The 10119-nt window shown below is 39.2% G+C and overlaps 1 pseudogene; it reads left to right on the plus strand.

The window, feature by feature from the left end:
• LOC118817808 overlaps positions 1 to 9862 on the plus strand; it is a 32319-nt pseudogene extending 22457 nt beyond the window's left edge.
• Positions 9863 to 10119: the final 257 nt, after the last annotated feature.

Consider the following 10119-nt stretch of genomic DNA (forward strand, 5'->3'; position numbering starts at 1 on the left):
AATGCATTATAAGGGGGCGGGTCATCAGTTTTGTTTGATACTATAAGGGCCCTAATTTTAGAACACTAGGTAAGTAGCACTGTAAACTGATAGCATGCAAAGCCCTGACAAGGTCAAGTGAATCTATTGCTATAAATACATAATGTTTTGTTCTATCTGATGTGTTCGGTTTCTGCATTCTGCACTATTGGAAACACCAACCTTGGGCAAAATACATGATAACAAAGTGCTGTGCAACAGGCAGTGATAAAAAAATGCTAAAAAATCAATGTATTAGTAAAACACTATATAACATTACAATAAATACAAATAAACAAATACAATGAAAAGAAAGTAATAAGAAGGTTTTTTTTTTAGAAAAGTCTAAATATCGTATTAGTATCTTGCTGTACTCCCATCGTTGCAGGCTGTTAGCAACACACAGTTTTTTTCTCACTGTGCTTGTAAATCTGATATGCAGTCATATGCAAAAGTTTGAACTTTGAACACCTCCAGTCAAATGATACGTTTTGTTGATATTCTAACACACAATGAATAAAATCAATTTTAGTGCACAGTTGCGTTTTATTTGCAGTTTAACAATTTGGAAAAAAAATCACAAAATATAAAGTGTGCCATTACTTTTGCGTAGGCCGTATTTTAAGCTTTATAGTTTTTTCGATACTTTAGATTAAGCAAATAAACAGTAATTGTGCATTAAAATGTGCAGAAGCGTGGTCTCTGTGGAGGAAAGCGTACTCAAAATCAGCAACAAACATGAAATATGACCAGGGTGCCAAAACTTTTGAATATGACTGTATGAAAATGTTCTGACTGACTCATTCAAAACACAGTCTGGCCTGAAACGTCCTATAACTAATAGCCTTGGAACAATGTGAATCAGTGGAGCTAAACGCTAGTAGGATATATCTTAATGAACTGTTTTTTGTGACATCACAAAAACAATGAATTAAAAATGAGAAGGCTTATGTCTATATATAGACTGTATGGACTGCAGAGTGGTTGATATGGTTTACTAGTTAGACAGTATTTACACTCTTCATCAAACTACATAAACTAATTCAAACAAAGTGAGAAACATTTCGCTTTCCATGATTTGGGTTTTTTAATAAAGGAGCTAAACTAGATGTTGGATGGGGCTTCCTCAAGAAGAGCTTTGGAAATGGTTAAACTACCATGCTCACACATCAGGTCACAATATATTGTTTATTTGTTCTAATTTTGGTGTTTTTTGAACAAATAAAAGCTCACCGTCCAGTTAAATATCTTTGCATAAATATCTTTGCATGTTTTTTGTTGCAGAAAATGCTGTATGTGAGCTCCAGCAGTGACCTGGTCCAAATCAACCTGAAGAACTGCAGCATGTATGGGAAAGAGTGTGAGCCCTGTGTTTTGGCTAGAGACCCTTACTGCGCCTGGAAAAGGAGTGCATGTTTGCCTGCTGAGTAAGTCAAAGGCCTGTTTCACACATACTGTGTGTTCTTGACAGCTACAGCTCACACATTGGTCATTCACACATGCAGCCCTTGCGCTTCCGATCACTACTGCAGAAAAGTTCTGCAGACATCCTTTTTACTGAAGGGATAAACAGTCAAATCAGTTACTTTGCATAGTAAAACATCTTTCCGCAGCTTTCTGCCTCGTGATTAGGTCACTGTTTCAAGCCTGGTACACTCACTGTATCATGAAATGTGTATCAAATTATGCACAAAAGTGAACTAAAGAATTTGCCTTATTTGATGTTAGCGGTGTCACTCACCACTGCCACTAGAGCCAGGTTGTTTACATTGCCCGGGAGACGCCACTGTCAATCATTTTGGGTTCTGACACACACACACAGTTCTGAGTAGGCAGCAGCTCTGAATTTTGGAGCATTTATCTACTAATAAATTGCATTCATTTTTATTAATTTCTTGAAGATAACACTGGTAAGTGTTTTTTCTACAGCAGATCTGTTCTATTAAAACAAAATTTAAACATCTGAAATGTTGACAGGGGGTTTAACAGAAATAATATACATATTCACATAATGCTTAGTCTGATCTGCATGTCGTTTTAAGTGTTTTTGCAAAATATCCCAATAATAATAAATAGGGTGATGGTGTTTCCTCAACTTTTAACCACCCAGTCATTTCAAAATGAGAAGATTCTAGCTGAGCTCTCATAGAAAGATTCAAAAATGGGCTCAAAGCCTATTTTCTCAAAGTGAGGTTGACTTAAAACATTTCCCTTAGAAATTGAACAGGCTGTTTTGTTACTGTGCCTTTAGGACAGTAACAGAAACAGTTCATTCAAAACTAACTCACCAAACTGAAATGCAGTAATAGGTCTGTGTGACACAGACATTACTAAACCAGATATGACTAAACTAGTCATTAACACTCCCAGCTATCAGTCACAATGCCTTGAGTAAATGAATCATAAAGAAAAATGAACTCTATAAACCTCAAGGGGCCTCAAGGACCTACATTTTCCAAAGCACTTAATGGTGATGAGTAATAAGCTTTAAAAGGCCCACGTTACAGAAAACTGAATTAACTTTTTTTTTTACTGTTAACAAGTTTGATATATTAAGTAACCACTGTTAAAAGTTTCAGAAGTTTCCAGTAAGCTGCTTTGAATTCACTATTTTTGTGATGACATGCAAACCATCCCATTTACATACAATTACATGCAAAAGTCTGGGTGCCACAAGTCAAATTCCATGTTTTTGTTGAATTTCTAAGTGAAAATAAGTTCACATACTCTACACGATTATGCACATTTTAATGCTCAGTTGCTGTTTATTTGCTCAATATAACTTATTGAAGGAAAAAGAAAAGTGTGGCGTGTGCAAAAGTTATGGCACATTTTGTATTGTATTAAACACTAAATTTGTCAGTAATTGAATTCAAAATTGTTAGTAATGTAATATTACTAATTGAAGTCAACCGCGACCCTAGCTGGATTAAGCAGTTAAAGAGGATGAATGAATGAATGATTGAAGGATTAAAGTCAGCAAACAAGTAGAAACTAAAAGTTGCAGAAAAATGTTATCATGTGTTAACTTACTTCAGCAAAATGTCATTTGACCAAGGGTGTTCAAAATTTTACACACAGCTGTATATCTGCCAGGTCAGCCTACTGCAGTTCAACTCAGCCCATTTACCCTGAAGTCATAAGGAGTGTTTCAGCAGACTGTTTTCCAAATGAGACATGAACCAGCCAATCAGAACAGAGGTTATTCACAGATATCAGCCTTGAAGGCACAGCAACAAAACCAGCCTGTGTGATTCTAATTGGAAAAGGTCAGAAAATGGTCATGTAAAAATTAATTAAGGCCTTTTAAGATGAGTAACTCAATAATAAGTTTAGCTTAGTGCGTTAAACACATCTAATTTAACTAAAGAGGGGCTGTAAAGTGCAGAGTGGTGATCTAAACTTTGCGAAACCTTTAACTCTTACATGTATATACGAGTTGTCTGGCATGATCACACCACACTGTCTGAGCCCACACAGACATGTGGTCTATGTAGTGTTGAAATTAGATACAAACCTAAAATAGATGGCGAAAGATAAAGCTATGTCGGTTCTCTTTGCAGCTTCCTGTGAGTTTCTGCATGAGTGAAACTGTGATGTAGAGCAGCTGATTAGTTTTCTTGTGCTAAAATTCATGACGTCAAACGGGAGGAGAAGGGTGTAGTTTCTGACCAAGGTTCTGCTTCCTTTACTATTTTTGAGATGTTAACATTGCTCTGGATTGTGATTGTGATGAACTGAGTCATATCCTCTAGCGTTATGATACTTTCTTAATCAGGAAAGATTCCTTCAATAAATGACTTAACCTTTGTCTTTAAGTATTTGCGAAATCTATCCATGCCCACGAGCTCTCTCCCCCAAAGAGAAGTGAAACAGTGGCCTCTGACACGATAACACTTCTAACTTCAGTCGCCAACCACACTCGCATTCACATCCGCACAGACATTGTTACTCATCAAGGTGTGAAGCTGGTTATAGACTGACTCAGACAACCCCCCACCTGAATGAGTTCAGACCACACACCTCCAGCTCAGCTGTCATATTTTTAATTATTACTTTGTCTAAGAATAACCCCAAGCTGTGGTCAGACTAATGTAATAACAGCTTTGTCCCGACGAACCGACCACAACCATGTAGGTTTAAGTTGCTCCAAAACTGCAGAGTTTTGCTTGCCTACACATGCAATAGGGTCCAAAAATCTGAGACCACTAGTAAAAATGCTTTTATTTTGAACTGCAGTTTCACAATTTCATAGTATTCGGCACAGTATGTCCTCATTTTTCTTTAATGACGGCATGCCCTCGAGCTGGACCACACATGTTTGTGCAGAAGCCTCAGGTAAGCAGAGCAAACTCACCTGAGAGTCATCTGAACTCAAGCCGCAGTGGAAGAGATGAGACAAAAAAAAAAAAATTGACCTTTTTGTACAAAGGCCTTAACATGGCCAGTGTACTAAAGTTCCTTAAATTTGCGTAGTGACCTAGAAACAGTGCAAGATCTGAAGAATCTTTTCATTTTATGCATTATAATTCTCAGATTCTCAATGTGGTCTCAGACTTTTTCGTACCCCACCGTACCTGCCGGCTTAATCCTAACAGAAATATGGATGCAGTTGATGGAAAACCTGTTGATTAAAATTGCGATATTTATACTTTCCACTCTGTTACACACTCCTACCTTGTTGGTCCACCTTGTAGATGTAAAATCAAAGACAGTAGCTCATCTATTCCTCCACAGTTTGTGTTGATCATCCTCTAGTCCTTCATCAGTGGTTACAGGACACTGTTGGCTGGATATTTGTGGTTGGTGGACTATTCTCACTAGCTGTGTCTGATCCACTCGCACTAGCGCAACACACTAACACATCACCACCATGTCAGTGTCACTGCAGTGCTGAGAATGATCCACCACCCAAATAGTACCTGCTCTGTGGTGGTCCAGTGGGGGTCTTGACCATTGAAGAACAGGGTAATAAATTATCAGAGAAACAGATGGACTACAGTCTGTAACTGTAGAACTACAAAGTGCTCCTATATAGTAAGTGGAGCTGATAAAATGGACAATGAGTGTAGAAAAAAGGAGGTGTATTTAAAGAAGTGGCTGGTTGGTATATATTAGTTTCTGCAGTTTGCAGAACCTTGTAGTTGTAATGTAAGCAGAAATTAGTTTTTCCTTATTTATATTTCGCACAATGGTAAACAGTGTTTTTGTAATTTGGTGATTTTTGCTAGTTGCCTAGAGAGCTTGAGTTTCTGTTTGTGCAGCCAAAAAAACTCTTTTCTTGTTGCACACCCAGTCAGAGACACTAATTTAATCATAATTTATCAATTTCCACATCGTCATCACAACGTTCAACAACTTTACTGAACATTGTCGGTATGTTCATAATCATGATCATGTGTGCTCTGCTTTTTCTACAGTACAGCAGATGTGATAATCGAAGACAAGACTGTTTGTGCAGGTAGGTTTCCGTGTCTGTGGCTGTTGTTGGTTTAAAACTGAACCAGTCCTACATCCTAGTGAGCAACTAGCTCAGCAAACAGTGCTGCTATGTTTTTGCAGTGCTTCTTCAGTGTGAAGAGGTGCAGCTTATTTTTTTATTATAAGCTGGAAGGTGCAGATGGATGTTTGACTAAATGCCTAAAGGCCAACATCAAATATCAAAGGAGACACGTAATATGCTACACAGGAATGTGACTGTCTTAGTTAAACAAATGATAAAACTGTACAAACAAGAGCTATGGCTGTTTTTATTACGGCAACTCTAGGCTGGAAATAAAGGTATCAATTATTCCCAGCCTTCAAAAACACTTGGACAAGGCTGTAATATGCATGATTCATCTTCTCAGCCAGTTATCAAGCTACTCAATGGCTTTCTGATTCGAGTCAAGTGGATTAGATCAGTGAAATGCTGTGCCACGCTGCAGTCCTCCAGGACTGGGAGTGGACACCTCTGGGTTATCCAGAAAACCTTCAGTATTGACTTACATAAGCATTTACCAATATTTAAACTTGATCATGTTTGGAATCACCACGCAAAACGTTTGGCATCAGGCAGTAGTATAAAAGCTATTTTGCTGCTGCTTTAAAGTGATTCTAATATAATGTTAGTATTATGCAACTTTAAATAAAGATTTAAATAAGTTGTGGGTCATTCTACAGAAACGTCCACTTTTTTATCTATTCATTGGAGTCACTGGTGTTACCAGTCCTCATTGGTGTTGCACATAAGAAAGGTAACACCAGAGACATTTTTAATGAAAAATTTTACAAAACGGCTGCTACAGAGCATCCAACTACATGTTGTCAGTCATGGTTTATCCACTAAAATATGGAATTTAATCCATTTGAATTCTATTGTTTCACAATTAGCTCATAATAAAGTAGGTAATACCAGTGACTTCAGCCAAAAGCTTCATATGAAATCATGAGCTAAATGAGAAAATTTCTGATAACTGAAAAGACACAGTGGACTCGCCATGTGCTTTTCTTTATAGATCCTCAGAAAATATGTCATAGGAAGTCAAGTGATGTCATCAGTGTGAGATTTTTCGTTATGCAGTAACACCAGTGATGCGACTCCTGGGGAACTCTCATTATACGTTTTCTAATATTTATTTGGCATTTGTTTTCTTGATGTCATTTAAATCATATATTTCATAGTCATGTATAGATTATTGCAGTTAAAATTGCAGAAAACCATGTTTTTTACCTCAAACTATGGCCTCAACCTTTACACACGACTGTGAGGACAAGCTCTTCTGTGGTGCTTGGAATTCTATATGATTGATTTAAAAACCAATATTGCTAAATTGAGGCTGAAGAAGATGTAATTCTTAAAATACTATTTTGTTTTATCTGCTGTACGCTAGGGACACAAAAATGGACATTTCCATAGAATGACCCTTGTAAAAAATAAAAACAAGCAGTTAAGTTTTAAATTCAAATCAGTTCATGTTTCGTCACTGTTAAAGCTCAGCCTAGACCTGACAGGTGTGATAAATTACAGAGATCCTGTTCTCTGTGAAACCTTGGAACTGACTGTTTTGGCAGAAAGTAATGTTTGTTTGTTTTATGTTTGTTAATAACGTCTTTTGGGGGGCAGCAGTGAGTAACGTTGTTAAAACGCCTTTAGAGGGCGGCAGTGATAATGTTTTTTATTGGAGCTGAGCTGTTTCTGTCGTCATTTGGGCACTACTAAGCATTAACAACTAGGACGCAAGATAGCTAATCAGTCAGTTTGTGCTTTAATAGTTGCAGACAGCCAACAAAAAAGACTATTAAGTTAATCGCAGTTATTTATATAGCAATTACCCATCAGCTAAAAGTTCATGATCGTGACAGGCCTAATGACTTGATTCCAAACTTGAGTGGTAATAAATGAAGTGATTCCAAGTGATTTCAAATTGTCAGTAGTAGCATATGCACGTCTTAATTTGCAGCCCATATGTAGTCCGTAACCGCCTACTTTATCTTTTCAGCTGGGCCCAGTGCCAGGGAGGCCAAGAGCGGGATGACGGAGTTGGACCCATTCTCGATCGTCCCTCCAAACTCCAAATACTACCTTGAGTGCCCCACTTCCTCTCTGCATGCCTCATATGCTTGGAAACATAACAGCAAGAAAATAGATTGTGTCTCCACTGAAGAGGAATGTCTTCTACTAATAGAAAACATGAGTGAAGAGGACCTGGGTCAGTATGCGTGCATAGCCTCAGAGAACGGTCAAGAAAGGACAATTGCATATTACCACTTGGGGAACAGCGCCTCGCAGCTGAGAGTGACTCCTGTAACGTTAGCTTGCCTTCTGCTTCTGATTTCTCTGATCTGCTTCCAGTATCAGGGCTGAGGAGAAGGGTCTGGCTGCAGATATGCACTCTCAGCTTGACTTGCACCGCCAGCCTATTGATGGCATCAGTGCCTCTCTGCCACGACAGTGTTTGTCGGTTTTACGAAGGAAAACAGCGAACCACTTACTGCTGGGCAACAAGAGCTTCATAAGGTGATGAAAACTTTCAAAATAAAACCTACTATGACGATAAGACGTAAGGTCGGGTTTATTCACAGAAAAAAAAAAACAACCGCTACCGCTGAAACTCATGAAAGCCATCCTGAAGACGATTAGAGCCGTTAGAAATAAAACCTGATGGTTTTGTTTCCTAACAGGAATTTGCTTGATGGTTGCTGTTAGAGACCACATCGAGGTACATTAGATATAATTCTCCAGCTGTGTTATAGACAAAAAATGGATTAAGTGATGAAATCGCTAAGCAGCAGCCAAAGGTTTACGTGCCGTTGGGCTGCTTCTGCCATTGTGGCAGAGAGTGCACGTGCATGTGACATCACTGGGGCTGAGAGTGCATCTGGCTGAGAGGGCATGTCTGCAGCCAGACTCTGTTGGGGCTGAGAGCTATGCAAAGCAGCGGAATGAGCAATACTGCCACGCACGCTTGTTGCCACCGAAGATGCATCAGGTACTGGACCACGTTCTGCTGAGTACAGGTGAAATCTGTGGCAACCTGAGCAGTGTGTTTAGCAGGGTTGTTGTTCATTTTTATTTAAAAAAGTTATGTCGATATTTTTATTTGTCTCTGCTTAGTATTTGGAATCTTTGCACACCATAGAATTGTAGCCTAAACACAGTACATTTCACCCACAAAGGTCTTTAGATACAACAGTTATTGTTAATATATGGAAATAAATTTCTCAGAGCGCAACAAACTGCATCACTTTCCATCTGGCCACTGCAGCTAAAAAGGCACAGATGCCTAAGAAATCAAGTGTGAGAGTCCTTTAAATTATCTGTCGATTAAAAAAAAGCTCATAGAACGTTTGCCACAAGAGGCTGGTGTACCATGGAGGCACAAGAAGGCAGAGGAATCATCTCTAATATGTGAGTGCAGTAATATTCATCATAGCGTGAGAGTGACGCGAAAACCAGGGAGCTCAGAACCTCAAACCTGTTTGTTGTGGTGTTTTATATGTGGAGTAGGAGAGGAACATCAGTGCTGCAGGCATCATAGGCGCTTCCGGGCAGAGGAGACTGACCTGCTGGTGAAGTTTACTTTAGCTGACGTGCCTTTAGTCCGTGGACTGAGAGCCACTCGGTAGAAGTGATCATAGCAGTCACATCATCGTCAGTGGTCACATTGCCCTATTAACCATGTGGGATACTATAGCAGCCACTTTGCAATTAACAACCTAACAACACTCTAGCAACCACCTGGGATACCATAACAACCAGCTAGCAACCACATAGCAACATGCTAGCAAAAGGGCTGGGATACCATTGCAACCACCTAGCAACATACAAGCAACCAAGTAGGACACCATACCAATAGCCTAGCAACATATTCGCAAACACCTGGAAACAGCATTGTAGCAACCAGCTGGGAATCAATAGCAACTACTTAGCAACATGATAGCAACTGCCTTGCACTCTAACACCCATGTAAAATACCATAGTACCCTGTGGCAGTATCCTAGCAACCCAACAGGAAATGCACTTTTCTAGTTATGAAATGTAAATATTAATGTTTTAGCTTGTTGGTTTGATCTATGATGGTTAGCATGTGAAAGGCTAGTAATTGCAGGTACTTCTCCAGTGGTACTTCTTTTGTTTGACCATGTTTCAGCACGAATTGGTGATCTCCCTGCTCAAACACCGATGATTCAACTCAGTCCTTAGTTCCTAGCTGTAGTAGACGAGTGAGTTTGAGCAGGAAAACACCAAACTACGCTTAAGCCGAACTGTTCCAAGGGGCGCCTGATGCACTCCCACTTTGTTTCCTTGTAAAAGTAAATATGTTCTCAATGCACTGTGGTAGAATAAACCCCTCAGCTGTTACGACAGGGTATGAGTCTTCTTCCACAGCAATGACATTTAAGAATGATCTCTCAAGTCTCTGTCCTCCAGACACCAGATGTTCTTCCCACAATCTATGACTGGAACGTGGTTTGTGTGACTTGTCAAGTGATTAGCTGGATATTTAAAGTCCTGTAAGTCAGACTACCAACCACAAACCACCTCTCCAGCATGATGGCCCTGAAGGTGTGGTTGAGACAGAACATGTGCTTACAAGCAAAGGAACTGACTGATTGCTA

This window comes from Colossoma macropomum, unplaced genomic scaffold, assembly GCF_904425465.1.
Source record: "Colossoma macropomum unplaced genomic scaffold, Colossoma_macropomum, whole genome shotgun sequence".
NCBI lineage: Eukaryota > Metazoa > Chordata > Actinopteri > Characiformes > Serrasalmidae > Colossoma > Colossoma macropomum.